Raw genomic sequence first — 18,816 nt, 5'->3', positions numbered from 1 at the left:
CAGACAGACAGAACAAAGGAACAAACAGATCTTTTCTATTATCATGAACTGGGGGGGGGGGCTGGAAAGATGACAAAGCAGGTAAGGCTCTTATCACACAGCTTGAGGACCTGAGTTTGACCCCTGTGACACATACCTGTGGAAGAACAGATCTGACTCCCCCAAGCTGCCCTCTGGCCTCCACACGTGTGTTATGGTGTGCACACACACAGTCAAGAAAGTAGCGTAATAGAAATGTTTACGAGCAATTATCTGTGAAATACGTTATAGAGTAGGGGAAAAAGCAAGAGGTGTGGAGTGGACGTGTCCTCAACGCTCGCCACGTTCACAGCTGTGGCTCAGGTGCCCAACACACGGTCTTGGCCTCGCTGAGTGTTCAGTGAGAGGTGAGCCGAATGGTTGAACATCTCTATCACTGGCATGGGTGGACGACAAGGTCGCTGGGGATTCCTTCCAACAGCCGCAAGCTGGTGAAGACTCAAGAAGCCCCATTTGCTAATGATCATAATTAAGTCAGAGTCTCTTATTTCAGACAAGGGCCCTGGGGAGAAAGGCACAAAGCATGAGGCTGATGAATTGGCTCCCCACGCTCTCCTCCCTGCTGGGCTTACACCTCGGCAAGACGTGTGCCCACACCTGCCTAGGTGTGCACACACAGCGACACACTAATGAGAGCCGCATGAGCTCGCATCCCTCTAAGGCTGTATTTAAAGCCACCAGCCTCCTGGCTCCGGAAATCAGCCCAGGAGAGAGAAGGACCTGTCTCTCTAGGACCCCCTGGGGACAAGTAGACCCCTTACTTCATCTTTTCTGCAATCTGTCATGTTCCTCTGTAGTGCTCGGGGGCTGAGCACGGGGTGCATGGAGCAGACTGAGACGTGGAAAATATAGCCCTAGATTTAAAGTGCCCCTTGGCGCGGAAGCAAGGGGAAGGAAAACTTATGCCCAAATCACTGGAACATAGCGATTCCCAAAGCGCGTTTCTGGCAAAATGATCTGCCAGGAAGGGTTTCCGCGGTTGTCAAGTTGGTGTGCCAGGGTTGCCGACCCCCGTCTTAGAGTTTCACTGCACAGTGAACAGAGCAAAGGCCCCGAGGAGCCCGCTCCTCTGTAGCTTCCGGGGCTGCAGTTCCATCAGCAAGCCAGAGTCGCTCGATCTCTGCCCTGCAGGGTATGCAGGTGGCATAAGAGTCTGGGATAGGATGAGAAGAGAAACCCAATGGACCCTGAGGTCTCTCCAGACCTCAGGAGAACAGAAGAAGAGATGCGCCCTTTGTACCTTATAGGTTGAGTGCCCATTATCCAAGATATTTGGGACAAGCAGTGTGTCAGATCTGAGCGCCTCGTGATTTCGAAATCCTCGCTTGAATTGTCACAGAGCATCTCTAAGTGCGAGATCTGACGGCTTCAAACTCTGAGATGCTTGGAGCATCATAGCACAACTCGGACAGTTTCACACTTGTGAATGTTTATTTCTTACTTCCATATAAAGGACCGGAAGCTCCGCCCCCGCCCAAGCAACACTGAGTTCATTGGCCTCTCAGGCAAGCCCCTCCCCCATGAGTAGGTGGGGACTGGAGGGCGGAGGGCAGAGGGCAGGGAACGTTGGTGGATCCTGACTCAGAACAACTGCGCTGACATTTGTAGCATCATACTGCATGGGAACGGTTTGCAAGAGAGCTCCTGGGGGTGGAGCTCCTCCCAATCAGAAACCCCGTTGGAGGAGGGGGAGCGTGTTTGGATATCAAGTAGTAAAAACAGCATGTGTGTTTTGCTCCCCCAGGCCCATTTCTGTCGCTCCAGCAGCATTGTCAGAAAAGAACAAAATAAAACAGAGAGTGGAAGTTGATTCTTTAATTAGTGTAGTTTCTTCACTGTTCATTCTCCATCTCCAGAGATCAATTAGCTTGCTTTTAAGCTAAAAGGCATCTGAATAAGTATTTAACCTGCATAGCAATTGATATTTAAAACAGACGAGGATAAGAGTGACTGCACCTAACAGGGTTCTCTCCGCTGATCATCCCCACCTCACTCTGCCCACTCCTGTTTCCTAGTGACCACTGGGGCAGCGCTCTTTCCCCAATGCTAGCCACGCTCTCCAGCAGATGCCTGTTTGGTGTAGAGATATGTTACTCGGTTTCTATAGAACAAGTCCCTTGGCCACCAGGGACTAGCGGGGCTTCTCTTCAGCCACTTACCCACAGTCACTGGCAGCCTTTCTGAATACAGGAGGGTCAGGGCAACTTATCTTCAGCTGGTAATGACCAATCACTGCTTGATAGGGGTGAGGGGCTGCAAGAACTGGGATCCTCCTGGCTGGGCATCTTTATTGCTGATAGCCCTGAGGGTATTTGTGTGTTGTCTGATTTGTCATGTAAATATCAAAGTCTGAATTGGAATTAGCTTCTTAAAGCAAACAGTGTGTGTGTGTGTATGTGTGTGTGTGTGTGTGTGTGTGTGTGTGTGTGCAAGCATTTACTTAACGGGCGTCTCAAAAGCCTCTGGCTGTTGTGTTAGACCCTGAGAAAGATGAGGAGGCACTTGAAGGACAAAGGTGCAGGTCCCACCCTGCAGATGACAGGTGACCACAGAGTAAAGAGGGAGGGAGTGGAGAGGGAAACACACCCTGTCTCCACAGAGTATCACCACATGGAGAAGACACCCTCAGAGTTCAGGAAAGGTGTCTCGGTTGGTGGAGGGGAACCCTAGTTCAGACAAAGATGAGGGTATGAAAGGTTATTTAGGGGAAGACCCCAGGAAGCAGCACCCTGAGATGCAGGGAGGCCAGAATAGGAAAGAAAGAAAACCAGGAGGGCTCGTAGGTTGTGGAGAGGCACTAAGAACTCCTGCTAGGCACCATCTTGCTGGAACCTCAGAGCAACTGGGTAGACTACGTGTGCTCAGCACAGAGCTTGAGGGGACTAGGAACTGTGTGTCTGTTTGCATCTTCCTCCCCTTCGTTGAAGCTGCTGCTGGGTTGGTCACTGTCTGGCCCTTGTAGCCTCTCCCCTCACCAGCCAAGCCTTGTGTTTCTTAGAGAATGCCAAGGGATAGAGAGATAGAATACTAAGGACTGCAGGTTTGCTGTGTGTAGATGTCCTCCGGGTGGGACGAAAGGAAGGTAGTGACTGCCATTCAAGCTCAGAACAGAATTAGGAGCTGAAGTGGGGAGGGAAGTTATGGGCAAAAGGGCATTTGGGGGTGAGGATATCAATGAGTCTGTACTGTACTAAAGGGCTGGGGCTAGGGAGGGGGTCTAAGCCATCCATGAGGGGCTTAGCCTTTTTTCAACTCCTTGCAAGCCTGCAGGAGGATGGGCGGCGGGGATGTTCTGCATGTACGTAGAAGAGCAGAGGCCCTGCTTGTCTCTAAGAGGCCCATGAGATAGTTCTAGATCTCCGATCCTACTGCCTTCTGGCAAGGACATTCCACTGCTCCCCAAGCACAGTCCTCTCCCCAGTAGCCAGGCTCTGACTCCTCCGCCTGATGACAGCCCATCCCTCATCAGGGTCTCCGGGCAGCTCAGGAGCCTGCGGCCGTCCTCCTGACATGGTCGATGTGGCAGTATTTGACTTGCATGTCCCTGAGTTGTACAGACAAAGCTCCACATATCACCAGATCAATTAAAACAACTGCCACCAGGCCCCGGGACTCAATCAGGAGGCCCCCTTGGGACCTTAGGGGAGGGCACAGACCCTCCTCAGAACTGAACTGCCGCTTTTCTGGAAACCTGCATCTCGGGCAAAGGCCCTCAGCCCCCATATAGCCCCATCAGTGTAACCGTCCCTTACTGAGACCTGACCAAGCCTGTTTGTGGATTTATGCTGCTAAAGCTTCAGGGTACCCTGTGTGGTAAACGCCACTGGTGTCCCCATTTCTGGCAAAGCAACAGAAGCACAGGGCCACAGAGAAAATCGATCAAGGTCATGTGGGTAGAGAAGTGGTGGCATCAATGCCAGGTGACTTAACTGTGTGATGTCCTTGCTTAAGCCTTGGGGACATCTTCCATTCATCTCTTTCCCCTTTGCAGAGCCCACTCAGCTCTCCACTGGCCAGTCCTAGAATAGCAACCCTTGTAGCACACACCTCCATCCTCCTTCCTTCTTACCAAGCACAAGTCCTGCTCATCATGATAGACCGCGGCCAGTCTTTTACACCTGGCTGCCATGCTCCTTCCACAGCTGGGCTCAGGGCAGGTCGCAGGTGGCCTCCCCTCTAATGTCCGCAGCCTCCTCTCTCCTGAGCCCCCTGCTGTTTCAAGTGACCTCATCACAGGAGAGTTGGAACCCTTATAGCGCTTTTATTTACAGCCCACAGTCATTTCCTGCCTATGCCCTGAGTTCCTGCAGTGCCAGGATGCTTTTATGACTCATACTCACCTGGTACCTGCTCTATGCCCTCCTGCCTGTAGTTGTGGTCAGTCAGGAGCTGTGTGATGAATGAGTATGTGAATGAATGAATGAATGAATGAATGAATGAGTGAGTGAATGAAAAGAGAGACATGCATCTCCTGTTGCCTTTTCCAGAACACAGAACTGCGGAAAGCCCATTCCTGGGCCTCTCTGCTGGGTGCTATTCAGCCTTCCTAAATCACATACAGATTTCCCTCGACTTCCAATGAGGCCATATCTTTCTGAACTCATCATAAGTACACGCTGAAAATGCATCCTGCACGTGCAAGCCTCAAGCATTGAAGTCAAGCACACAGAACACTGGTATACCAATCACTTCCCTCTTGCCAGTGAGTGCCGCTGACTGAGAACTGCCACCCGTTGCTTCCGGCATCACAGAAATATAGATGCCACGTCCTGCTAGGCCAGGACAAGGTCAGAATTCCAAGGCAGTGACTGCTCAGTATGCCTTGTTCTCATTCCATCATAAACTTGACAAACTATTGTAAGTCAGGATCATCTGTGCTGTGTCCAGCAGGAGAAGCTAGCCACCATATCCTTCTACCCACTACCCCTCCTCCCACAAAGACAAGGGCACAGAGAAGCCTAAGAAGCAAGTTCAGAGGTACACTGCCCCTCACCCCCAACTCTGTGTGCACATCCAGGGCTGCCTGAGTGAGATCAGAGCCCAGTTCTCCCAGGCCATAGTGATTCAGGGAGGCATGGGGGGGGGGGGACTTTGGCCAGAGAAGGGTATCTGAGAAAGGGCCTGAAAGAGAGGAATTAGCAAAACTCTCGCCACGCGGCAGCATCTCAGTTCATCACTAGGACACCTGAGAAGCTTCGGAAAGAGAACAAAGCGGACTGACTAGAAAGAGCAGGGCTGTTGCCCGAGGACAGGCTAATCCCAGGGCGGGTACTAGAAACATGAGCATCTCTCCTGGGTCCGGCTGCTGGACAGCTTGCTGCAGGCCGTGCCTGCATCTCTCAGGCTCACTGCTTGCAGGGACCTGTTGGCTCGACTGCTTCTGCCGGGACCAAATTAAGAAAGAACCTCAGCAAGGAGGCCAACTTTTCGTCCCATCCGCCTGGAGACTCTCCTGGGGCCATTTTGATGACAAGGATTTGGAGATAGGGGATAGTTAGCCTCCTCTTAGACCTGTAGTCTTGATGATAAAGTGTTCAGAGCCAACAGTCTTCTGGGATGGTATTTACAGTTATAGCCAACATGACTATGCTATCATAGATCCTCGTGTGGAAGACAAGAGATTCTACCACATAGGTACATTCCTAGGGCTTTAAAAAACTGATCTTGAAAATCTAGGAACTGGGCTGGGGAGAGAGCTGGTCAGTAAAATGCCTGTCATGCAAACATGAGGAACTGAGTATACGCCTCCAGAATCCATGTGAAAAAGCCAGGCCTGGTGGCATGTACTTACAATCCCAGTAATGGAGAGGCAGAGACCAGATCCTTGAAGCTGACTGGCCAGCCGAGCCTACTTGGTAAACTCCGGGCCCATTGGAGAGCCTGTCTCAACATGAATGGTGCTCCTAAGAAAGCCACCCAAGTCTGTCCTCTGGCCTCCAGATGTGCACACATACATCTGCACACATAGCCACAAACATACACACACGAATCTGATCCATGATGCTTCTGAAAATACACTCTTATATACTGAAGGAGAAAGGAACAAGAGCCATCAAAGTCCTGTCCCTCCTTCCCCTCCTGCCCTAATCAGGTGTGAAAGGGAAGCAAGGCTTTGCCTGCCATGCAGGGTGGAGCCCCTCAGAGGCTGTGACACCCTACCTTCTCAGAGCCCAGGCCATGAAAACACGTTTGAACAACATCCTGCTGATAAAGCACTGTCCACAGAGCAAGCCCCTTCGGTAGTTTCGGCTGATTTCTGTGATGTCAATTCTCTAGCTGTGGCTGCCTTCAAACACCCAGCAGCATAAGCTCTGGCTTCAAAAGACCCTGAAGATTTAACTCACAAGCTGACCCAGGTCAGCTCTTCGGTGGCAGAAGAGAATTTGGCCTTTAGTCATATACACAGTACACTGAGTGCTCACGGGCCTCTCTTTCCTCTCATATAAAATGGGGCACCATAGCTTCTGCCTCTCAGGACTGCAGAGATTTGGGGGAGTGTGTGACAAAAGGGGTTGGGACTAAGCGTCTTCTTCTTGAACAATCAGTTTCTGTCAGGACCGTCGTTTGTTTTGCACACTAGGCTTTCAGGAAAGGGTTTGTTTAAAGAAAGTGTTCCAGCTGTGCTGCAAGCCACCAGCGCTCACATCTTTGGGGACACCACACGCACAAAGACACACACACACCCTACCCCATTTTCTCCGCAGCCCTGGTGTCGTTGCTCCGTTTTATTAAAGCAGAAAGCAGTGACAATTATTTTCATAATGAACTGGCTCTTCAAATTAATGCCAATTACACTATGCAATCATGATTAAGATTGTGCATTAATCAACGGTGCCAACCTACTTATTAGCCTCTTTAAATACTGTTCATGAGGAATGTATGGGAAGGGGGAGAATGGAGATGAGCCAGGGGAATTGAGGAGCTGCCTCTAAGTGGGGCTGGAGCGCTCTCCAGAAGCCAAAGCCCAAAGGAGCTCCTGTTCCACAGTGGCAGGGCTCCGCAGGGGCGGGGCTTGTGTTCCACAGGGGGCGCTGCTTGCTGCAGAACCCAGGCCACGGGACACCTGGGCTTGTGAAACTGGGAGTTGTGCAGAGTGGGAAGATCAAGAAGGGAAAGTAGAGGGGGACCCTTGATTGTTTATCAGTGGACGAGGTTAGAGCCCTTTTTTTCTTCCCCAACTAAAGTGTGGCTGGTCTTGACTTTCAGACAACTGGGTTTCGCTCTGAGTTCTGTTGTTCCAGAAATTTCCCAGAATTCCCTTCCCAGACCTATTGAGTGAGTTCTCTAGAGGAAGCTTTCAAGTGAGATCTGCCTGAACCCAGAATCTAGTCTATGAACCTAAGGGACTGGAAGACAGGCAAACTTTTGGGGTCACGCTGCCCTTACATATTCACTCACGGGGGCCTCCAGCTTTGCACTGTGTTCTAGTCTCTAGAATTTCTATAACAGTGGGTCTCACCTTCCTAATGCTATGACACATACATGGTGTGGTGACCCCCATCCATAAAATTATTTACGTTGCTACTTCATAACAAATTTTGCTGTTGTTATGAATCACAGTGTGAATATCTGATATGCAGGATAGTTGTGTGCGACCCCTGTAAAAATTTGTGACCTTCTGGTGAGCCCCACTGCTCTGGAGCATGCAGTGTCTGCTGGTCACCTCCTTCTCCAGTTTCTCTGCTGGGTTTCCGTCTCGCCGTCCCCATCCCTGCTGCCCTGGTCCTTTTTCTGTGCTCATTCACCTATGTTGCATGTTTCCTTCTTCTCCCAAAGATCATGAGCTGAAGTCCGTTTGCTGTGGCCAGAATTTCTAATCATAGGGCTCTGGAAGGGAAAATGGCCGAACACCAACTCTACCTGCCTGCTCTAAATCACCAGACCTCATGTTGCCCCAGGGGCCTCCCACCAGCCTCACCTCCTAGTGCCCTGGCTTGTTCCTATCTTTCTTCCTCTTAAGTCCCTTCAAGTCCCTTCACTTCTCTGGGGTTGTCTTCATCTCTCTCATGTCTTGTTGCCTTAAACACAGTATACTCTCTGTTTCTTTGGAACAACAATTTGTCACCTTAGCTGATTAAAGGAAGTCCCAGTAGTGCTTTTCTTAAGGAAATAATCTTCCAAGATGAAGGCCTCCCTTCCTGAAAACCAGGGTATAGACCACAGCCCAATGGTGAATAATCTGGTGTACTGTTTTTGTCAATAAAGTTTTATTGAAACATCCATTGGTTTATATGTTATCTGTGGGTGCCTTCGTTGTTACAGTGGCAGAGTTGAGTCTCTGAAACAAAGACTAGCTGACCCAGTAGGGCAGAAATGTTGACTCTCTGGATCTTTACAAGAAAAGACTATCAGCACCTGTCCTGGGATATGGAGGTTGAAATTAATTTCATTTTTCTAAATCACACTGTTTCCTCCTGCAATGGCTGCCTTTTGAGACCTTGACATGTCAACACTCTCAGCTTGCCTGGGTAGTTCTTCTTCAGAGCGGTGAACCTTTGGATATTCAGCCCACTCTGCACATGGAAACACGGAGGAGCTTCTTCTGATGGAGATAGCGGGGTTTGAACCAAGCCATGATGTCACTAAAGCCTGAGGGGGGACTCTTTCTACCGTTGTGTATAAGAATGGAGCTTCACACTTGCCGGCACCCATTAGTTGTGATCAGCCAGACTGCTGGGCTGAGCACTGTCAGAAAACAGGACCTATGCTGGTGAGGGCCCAGTGGCAGGTTGGCACAGGGCAGTAGCTTTTCATGAACTGAATGATGTAGGCTAGGTCTCAGCCTGTGGCTGTCCCATGAAAAGGAGCATGCCCATAGCCTTGGGATGTACAGGAGGAGTTCTCTTCAGATATGAAGCAAACGGACTCCAGGATCTCTTGATTTTATTTTGTTTTTATTTTTGATCTTTTTAATTTGCTTTCAATTTTTTTTTTGACGTTTATTTGCTTCGCTTTTGTATTTGGGGTGTGTGTGTGTGTGTGTGTGTGTGTGTGTGTGTGTTTAGAGGCTGAAAGAGGACTTCCTGTGTCCTGCCGTCAGTCTGTGCCTCATTCCCTTGATACAGAGTCTCTCCCGGAGCCTGGAGCAAGCTCTGGTGGTCTCCATCCTTGCAGCTCCCAACCCCACAGCACTGGGGCTGCAGACACAACTGCTCCTAGCTATTTACATGGATGCTGGGACTCACATTCCGGCCCCTAAGCTAATGTACTCTTACCCACTGAGTCAATGCACACACTTACACACACATTTTTACAAAATTATTTTGAAGCAAGAGTACATATTTGCTATAAATAATTTGAGAAAAAAAAGCTCAAGGAAACATGAAGATCAAAGCAATCCATTAACCCCTTCTACCCAGACTTAATCTATAGTAACATTTGCATACAAAGCCTTCTAGTTTTTTCCTGTAGCTATAAATAACCTTTTATTTTAAAACCCACTTTTCAGTTGATAAACAAGGATCATATGATATTATTCTCAGCTTTTTGAGGAAAGAAGATGGCTGCTTTCTGTGCTATTAAATATTCTTTAAGAGCATTTTAAAACCTCCTTTCCTTAACATGGAAGGCTTGTTGAACAACAGCAAAAGCATACGCTCCATTACGTTTTTACTTTCTAGAGAGTACCACTAACATTTTGGTGTGTGTCCTTCTGGTGTGTCCTTTTTTATTTTAATTGGAATCGCATTAAATTTATAAATTAATTTGAGGAGAGCTGACATCTTTACAATATTGAGCCAACCCTTCTGGGAGTAAGTTATGTCTCCCCATTTATTCAAGTCTTCTTTTATGTCCCCCAGTAAAGTTTTGTACTTGGCTTGATGGAGGAATTCCACGTTTATTGTAAAGCATTTTATTATTATTATTATTATTATTATTTTGCTGTGGCTTTTGTGAATAGGGTCTCTTTTATTTTTTCAATTCCTTGCTGTTTATGGCTGATATGTAGGAAGGCTGTATGTTTAGGGTTATTTGTATGCTGGCCCTTGTGAGCTTCGGGCTATGTTGCTTCTGTTTTCTTCTGATTCCCTTGAGTTTTTAAGGGAATATTAATGAGCATCATCTGCAAGCAGTGTGTGTGTGTGTGTGTGCGCGCGCGCGCGTGCATGTGTGTATGCATATGTGTGTGTGTGTGTGAGAGAGAGAGAGAGGCACTGGTGTGCACATGTATGTACATCAGTGCATGGAGGGCAAAGGAGATTGTTGAGTGTCTCTCACTAAACCTGGAACTCGGTTTTTTTTTTTTTTTGGCTGTTTTGGCTGGGCTGGAGGTCAGCAAGGCTGAGCAATCCTACCATCTCCCTGCCCCCATCCCTTTACCTCTGCTCCAGTGATGGGGTTACAGGTTGTGGTAGTTTGAACATAATTGGCCTCCCTAAGCTCATAGAGAGTGGCATTATTAGGAGGTGTGGCTTTGTTGGAGTGGGTGTGGCCTTGTTGGAGGAAATATGTCTCTGTAGGGTGTTGTCTCACCTGGTCCTGCAGATGTTCAGTCCCAAAGAAACACACAGAGGTTATTATCTGGTCAGCCTATTAGCTTAGGCTTCTTATTAGCTCTTACATCCTACATTAACCCATAATTCTTGTCTGTGTCAGCTTGTGGCTTGATACCTTTTACCAGCGAGGCATTCTCATCTAGCTTCCTCTGTGTCTGGGTTACGACTGCCAACTGTGCCTTTCCTCTTTCCAGAATCCTCCTGTTCTTGTTGCCCCACCTATACTTCCTGCCTGGCCTCTCGCCAGTCAGCATTTTATTAAAGCAATACAAGTGATAAATCTTTACAAGGTACAAGATCATTGTCCCACAGCAGTAAGGATGGGCTTTCAGGTCTCATATACTCCCAGGCTATACCCAGTGCCTCAGTTTCCTTCCTGCATACCAACATATGGCAGTTCCTCCTCCAGCACTGTGTCTGCCTGCACACTACCATGTCCCACCATGATGACTGAACCTCTGAACTGTAAACCAGCCACCACAGTTAAATGTTTTCCTTCATAGGAGCTGCCATGGTCATGATTTCTCTTCACAACAATAGAAACCCTAACTAAGACGCGAGTGAACACCACCATGCCTGTTTCTTCAAACACAAGTGCTTGGAATCCAAACACAAGTCCTCATACTTATACAGCGAGTGCTGCCACCCACTGAGCCATCTCCTCCGTCTCTGCAAACGATTTTAAATTGCATCTTTTCTGAGGGTAACTCTGAGTCTTTTGCTTTTTGTTCATACATGACCATCCCAAAGAGTTTTGTTGTGAAGCCTGTTCTAGAGAGAACAATCGGCTGCGTCTCCATGCGCCCCTCGTGTGGACTGCCTCTCTGGACCCACGGCCTCCCCCGTCTTAGGCACACCCCTTCAGCTCCTCCTGTATTTTAAAGCAAATTCACTACATCTCATCATTCTTTATCCTCATTGCTATGCTCAGGACCTGTTCTACCGTGCAGGTGGGTTTTCATATACAGAGTAATCTCATGCTGACCTCGAACTCACAGAGATCCGCCTGCCTCTGCCTCCCGAGTGCTGGGATTAAAGGCGTGCGCCACCACCGCCCCCCAGCTGAGGAGATTCTGTTTTTAATATTACCTAAAGAGATCCTTAACACATAAATGTCATACGGCATTTTTGTCATTTGTCTCCCATTAAGCTCGTAAGCTCAGTGGTGTGATTGATGACTCTTCTCATTAGAAGTGGTGCACATGCTCAACGCAGAACTTTCTGGAGAGGTGGGAGAACACAGAGAAGAAAATGAGTCTGCCAGAGATGACCACTCCGAGACAATGACTCTTCACCCTCTGACACGTCCTTCTCATCTTGTTTCCTGCTTGTTTGAAAAGGTTTATGCACACCCACACAGGAGCACACACCTGTGTACTCAGCTGTTACAGCTGGGCTAAGGCCCTCTGGGAAGGGATGGATTTGCTTTTTACTTTTTAACATATTCACTATTTCCCCCGATTTCATTTTTCTTTAATTATTTTTATTTATTTTATCCTGCATGTATTGTGTGTGTGTGTGTGTGTGTGTGTGTGTGTGTGTGCGCGCACGTTCGTGTACATGCATATGCCCATGCTTGTGTGTATACATGGAGGTCAGAAGACAAACTCAGATGTTGTTCCTCAGGGGCTCTCCACCCTTGTTCTGACTAGGTTTCTCACAGGCTTAGTAGGCTCAGCTGGCTGGCCGTGGAGCCCCATGAATCCTCCTATCTCTGCATCTCCGAGACTGAGGTTATAATGAGCACATACCATCATGCCTTTAGTTTGGAATGTAAATTTTTTGTTGTTTGTTATATGGCTTTCAGGGATTGAACTCAGAGCCTCATGATTGCAAGGTAAGCATTTTACTGGCTCAACTATCCCTCTACCCCTTCATTTCTCTTTTCAGCATACTTAATTCGAGGGAGGCAGTTTTACACTCGCCGCAGAAAGGCACAGAGATCTCCCACGTGTCCTGCTCTTACACACGTCCGTAACCTCCTCCACTGTCATTGCCAGGCACTAGAGTGAGTGGCACGTCCCTTACAAGCACTGAATTTGCATTGACGCACTGTCTCCCAGTGTGCCATTTAGGGTGAGGCTCACTCTCAGTACTGAACATTCTCAGTACTGACAAACCCACAGTGGCTGGAGTCATGCAGAGTGATCTCACTGCCCTAAGATGCCTCTGTGCTTCCTCCTGTGCTGCTCTCTTATCCCCGACCCGTGGGGACCATTGATCATGTTACTGTCTCTAAGCTGTCCCTTCCCAGAATACTGCTGGCATTCCCAGTTTGTGGCCTTTTCTGGATTGCCTCTGTCTCTGTAAGATGCACCTCTGCTTCTTCTGTTTCTTTACAATCTTTCCAGAGTTTGATGTCTTGTTTACGTAAGCGTGGGCTAGCATCTCACTGTGTGGGGGTGAACTGGAATATTTGTCTGCTCACCTAGTGAAGAGCGTCACGATTGCCTACCAGTTTAAGCAATCCTAAATAAACCTGCAGTAAACACCTTTGTACAAACTTCTAAGTGGACTTATATTGGCAGCACCTTTGAGTAAATTCCAAAGAACACTGCCACTGGATTGAGTGGCAAGTAATGATGTGGGATTCCCCTCTGTATGCTGTGAATATGTTTTATTGCTATTTATGGCAGGGCAGAATATAGCTAGGCAGGAAAATTAAACTGAATGCAGGGAGAAAGAAGGCAGAGCCAGGGAGACGCCATGTAGCTACCAAAGGAGAAGGACGCCAGAACTTTACCACAACAGCCTTGTGGTGATACATAGATCAATAGAAATGGGTTAATCTCAGATGTAAGAGCTAGCTAGGAATATGCCTGAGCCACTGGCCAAACAGTATTATAATTAGTTTTGTGTAATTATTTGGGTCTGGGTGGCCAGGAAACCGACGAGCAGTCTCTGCTTACAAAATGGTATATGTTTGGTTTTCTTGGGAGGCTAAGGCAGGAGGAGAGTTGGGGTGTTATGAGTTTGAGGCCAACCTGGGCTACATAGTGTGTTCCAGGCCAGTCTGGACCACGGAGTGAGTTTGAAATAGTGCTGGAATCACAGTTCTGCATTCCCACCTGCAGTGACTCATCTTCCTTGGCACTTGCTAGTGTCAGCGTGTTAGTTCCCTTCATTGCCCTGACCAAACACCGGACAGGAAGCCGCTTAAGGAAGGAAGGGCTTACGCTGGCTTGTGATCTGAGATTAGCCCCTGGAGGCAGGGAAGGCACAGCAGTGATATGCGAGGTTGACTACTCCGCACCCACAGCCAGGAAGCAGGGAGATGATTGTCAGGGCTCAGCTCACTTCTCTCTTCTCCTCTTTTTATTCTGCCTGGGACTCCAGCCTAAAGATGGTGTCACCCACATTCAGGGCAGGTCTTTTCTTCTTAATGCCCTCTGGAAACACTGTCGGAGGCACATCCAGAGGTGTGTCTCCTAGATCCAGCCAAGCAGCAATGCAGATGAGCCATCCCAGTCAGTGTTGTTGATTTGGGCTGTTCTAATAGGCACACCATTGTCTGTTTGCTTTGCAGGACTCTATAGGACATAAAGTGTCTTTTTTTTTTTTTTTTTTTTTGCTTGCTTATCTTATGTGTATCTTCTGTGATGAACTACTTGTTAATGTCTTTGGCCCACTCTGTGTTTCTTCTTTTCTGACTTGAAATGTGTTTTGGATAGCAGCATTCCTTGACTAAAAGCATCCCAGCCCATAGCTTATCTTCTCAATCTTTCTAAGCATCTCTTGCAGCACAAACATTTTAAGTTAATCAAGTCCAGCTTATCAAGCCTTTGTTTTCTATAGCCTGCCTTATACTAAAGTATATATACTAATGTTATACTAAAAAGTTATTGCCAAAGCCAAGGTCTAAACTTGGTTCTTGTGACCTTCCAGGGTATCACAGTTCACACGATTCATCTTATTTGATGAAAGATGAGGGATCCATGTTCAGATCTTTTTCTTTTGTTTGTTGGTATCCAGTTATTCTGTCCTTCATCTGTTAGAAAAGCCTGTGCCTTCTCCATTTGCCTTTGCGCCTCTGGCAAAGATCAGCTGGTTTGATTTGAGGTTCATCTATTTGGAGCTTTCCCTGTACTCTGTGAACTATCCTCATGCCAAATACTGAGCTGTCTTGGTTATTGTAGCTTTATTGTGATGTGATGTGGGGTGTGTGTGTGTGTGTGTGTGTGTGTGTGTGTGTGTGACTGTAAGTGTGCGTGTGCCTTACTGCACGTGTGGAAGTCAGAGAACTACCATGGTTGCCAGTTCCCACCATCCGGCTTATTTGAGCAACAGGGTGCCTTCATTGTTTTCCCACTCTGTACGTCAGACTAGCTGACCCAGAAGCATCGGCAGGCTCTCAGTCTCCACCTCTCATGTCCCCATAGCGGTGCTGGGATAACAGATGTTCACACTCTGCCTCCAGGGTTCTGGAGATTCACACTCGGATCTCCGAGCTTGCCCAGCAAGCACTGTTATCCACCAAGCTATCTCCTCAGTCCCCCGTTGTCAGCTGTGAAGTGGAGTGGTGTCAGTCCTCCAGCTCTGCCCTCTTTCAATGTGGGCTAGCTCCACGGCCCCTGCTACACAGTGTCGTGGACCACAGCTGCGCACTGTTAAACAGAGTACCTCTCGTCTCTCCGAGCACAGTGTGAAATCATTCTGCTAATAGCCGCAAAATAACTTGCTGTGGGATTCTGATTGAGACCGCATTGAACCTATAGATTAAGTCAGAAGCCTGTAACAATATTGACTCTTCTATCCAGGATCACGGGACAGTTCTCCGTTTTTAAATTACTCCTTTGATTTCTTTATCTGAGTCTTGTCATCTTCAGATAGATCCTATCCAGCTATTTCTAGATTTATTAACTCTTCCTTTTCTCTGATTGCTAATGTGGGTAGTATTGTGAGGGTTTTTTTTTTTTTTTGTATACTTTCTTCAAATCGCACTTGTTCTTTGCAGGTGAATTAGAAAGCAATAGACTTCTTGGGCTAATGTCACTGAGCATGATGTCCTCCTTGTTTATCCATGTCATAACATGTGTCAGAATTTATTCCCTTCTTATAGCTGAGTAGCGTTCTCTTGCATATGTGTGCCACATTTTGTGTGATGTCTCATCTTCTGGTGTACACCTTGGCTTACCCTGTGTTATTGCCATTGTAAGTGAAGGAGCTATTCACATGGGTGTATGGATACCTGCCCTCTGTTCTGAGTATATTCCCATTTTTGCACATATTATATATCAATAGATAGATTCAACATGATAATTCTATTTCTGATATACTGTTCTACAGAGTAGCTGGACTGTTTTGTATCTCTACCAACAGGGGACACGAGCCACGATTTTTTTCAACCCTTCATCTACATTTTTGCATTCATTTAATTATTATTATTCAAATTGCATTTAGATATGTATTGTCTGTGCGTGCAGGCCACAATGCACATGCATAGACATCAGGCTTGTGGCAAGGGTGTTTACCCACTGAGCCATTTCCCCAGACCACTTAACAACATTTTAGTAGTTTCTGTCTTAAGGAGTGTGAAGCAGCTATGCCACTGTCATTTTAATTGGTATTTCCCTAAGGATTAGTGATGTTGAACATCTCCCAGGTACTTAATAACCATTTCCATATCTTCTTTGAAAAACAAAGTGCCTACTCAAGCCTTTTATATACTGTATTGGTCAAACTTTTTGTCCTTATTTATTAATAGATTTTTTTTTTACCTTTTGAACCTTTATTTTTATTTTATGTGTGTCGTATAACTGGGGTTTCTATTGCTATGATTAAACACCATGACCAAAAGCAACTTGAGGAGGAAAGGGTTTATTTGACTTCCATAGCCTAAGTCACGGCTCACATAGAGAAGCCAAGGCAGAAACTCAAACAGGGCAGGAATGTGGATACAGAGGCCATGGAAGAGTGCTTCTTACTGGCTTGATCCTCATGGCTTGCTTAATCTGCTTTCTCTTAGAAGCAAGGACCATCTGCCCGTGGTGGCATTACTCACAGTGAGCTGCCCCCCCCCCCCACATCAATCACTCATTAAGAAAATGCCCTCCAGGTGTGCTTAGAGCCTGATCTAAGGGGGCATTTTCTTAATTGAGGTCCCCTCCTCTCAGATGACTCTAACTTGTGTCAAGCTGACATAAAACCAGCCAGGACAGTGTGTATGGGTGATGTCTTCATGTATGCATGCTACATGCATGTAGTGCCCATGGAGACCAGTGGAAGGCAGTGACTCTCCTGGGACTGGAGTGCAGATGGTTGTGAGCTATCATGTGGGTGCTGGGAACCCAACCTGGACCCTCTGGAAGAACACCAGTGCTCTTAACCATTGCGCCATCTCTCTGGTCTCCTCTCGTCTGTCTTATATGCCTAAGAAAAACACCTTAAAAAAGGAAGGAGCCATCTTGGCTCAGTTTTAGAGGGGTCAGTCTGTGGTTGGTTGGTTCCCCTGCTGTGGACTTGAGGTGACATTGAACAGCTGGTGGTGGAGCAAAGCAGCTCCCTTCCTGGCTGACAGGAAGCAGAGAGGGGGCAGGAAGTAACAGAGGCAAGACGTAGCCCAGGGAACCATCCTAGTGATATTCATTCTCTAGCACGGCTGCACCCCCTAAAGTTTTCAGCCAAATTAGCATCATCAGTTGAAGATTAAGCTTCAACCCTATGAGGAGGGGAGCAGGTAATATTAAAACCATACATCCAGGGTTTGTCTTGTTCTTTTGATTTTTTTTTTTTTGTTTGTTTGTTCGAGATAGGGTTTCTCTGTGTAACAGCCTTGGCTGTCCTGGAACTCACTCTGAAGACCAGAATAGCCTCAAACACAGAGAGAGCTGCCTGCTTCTGCCTTCTGAGTGCTGGGATTAAAGGCATGTACCACCGTCACCAGGCTTACATCCAAGTTTTAAAAAATGATTTATTTTATTTTGTATATTTGTTTTGCCTGCAAGTGTGTATGCACACCGCATGTATGCCTGCTGTCCCTAGAGGATGTCCCTGATCTCTTGGGACTAGAGTTACATACAGATGGTTGTGAGCTGCCTTGTGGGTGCTGGGAATTGAACCCAGGTCCTTTGGAAGAGGAGTCAGTGCTCCTAACCACTGAGCCACCCCCACACCGTAAGAGCCCTTTAAATTAGGTTTCTGTTACTGACTTTTAGAAGTTCTCTGTACATCCTGGTTACTAATCTTTTGCCAGTTGTGGCCATACTCCCCATGCCCTAGGCTACCTTGTCTCACTCTTTAGTTGTGTCCTTGGACGCACAATTTGTTTTTCATGAAGCCCAAATGGTCTGGTTTTTCTTCTCTTGCCGATGCTTTTGACATTTGCATCAAGAAAACCACTGCCAAATCCTATGTTTTTGCCCTATTTTTCTTCTATGAGTCTGTAGTTTTAGACATTATATTTAGTAAGTAGAAAGTTTGAAATTAGGAACTGAGAGTTTTCTAAATTTGTTCCTTTTCAAGATTGTTTTGATTATTCAAAGTTCAGTGAGCGTCTGTGTTGACTTTCTGTTTTTAAAAAAAAGGCATTGGGATTTTTACTAGATTACGTTGACTCTGTAGACTGGAGCACTGTTGATACCTGGGTATCATGCTGTCCTCCCCACACCCAGAGGATGTATTTCTATTTGTTTACGTATATTTTTAAAGATTTAATTTTTTAATCTGTCAGTGCTCGGTCTGCGTGTATGACTTTATGCCAGAAGAAGGCACCAGATCCCACTATTGATGGTTGTGAGCCACCATGTGGTTGCTGGGAATTGAACTCAGGACCTCTGGAAGAACAGCCAGTGTTCTTAACCACTGAGCCATCTCTCCAGCCCCTCTTTACATTTTCTTTAACTTTGTCCAGCAATATTTTGTAGTTTTCATCATGCATGTCTTTTATCTCCTTGGTTAAGTTATATTTTAAATATTACACTTCTTAAAATATGGGAACTGGAGAGATGACTTGGTGCTTAAGGGCATGTATAACTTCTGCAGGGAGCTGGAGTTTGGTTCCTGTATCCATATGGGGTGTCGCACAACCTCCTGGGACTCCAGCTCCAGGGGATCTGACAACCTCTTCTGGACTCTGCAGCGCACATACACACACACACACACACACACACACACACACACACACGCACATCCATATACATGTAATTAAAAACTTTTAAATCGGGCTGGAGAGATGGCTCAGAGGCTAAGAACACTGGTTTCACTTCTAAAGGTCCTGAGTTCAATTCCAGCAACCACATGGTGGCTCACAACCATCTGTGATGAGATATGGTGCCCTCTTCTG

General features: G+C 47.0%; 1 long non-coding RNA gene across 1 annotated transcript; it reads right to left on the bottom strand.

Moving 5' to 3' along the window:
- Window positions 1-14: 14 nt before the first annotated feature.
- LOC126507343 (uncharacterized) lies at window positions 15-1,451 on the bottom strand. Its single transcript, XR_007593497.1, has 2 exons — window positions 1,280-1,451; window positions 15-541 (listed from the first exon to the last, which is right to left on the bottom strand). It is a non-coding gene; the product is annotated as an uncharacterized lncRNA (long non-coding RNA).
- Between the last annotated feature and the right edge of the window lie 17,365 nt (window positions 1,452-18,816).

This window comes from Alexandromys fortis, unplaced genomic scaffold, assembly GCF_014885135.2.
Source record: "Alexandromys fortis isolate MF-2015 unplaced genomic scaffold, M_Fortis_MF-2015_v1.1 scaffold_26, whole genome shotgun sequence".
NCBI classification, from domain to species: Eukaryota; Metazoa; Chordata; class Mammalia; order Rodentia; family Cricetidae; genus Alexandromys; species Alexandromys fortis.
Note: the sequence above shows the minus strand (reverse complement) of the source record. Positions and strands in the feature narration are given on the sequence as shown.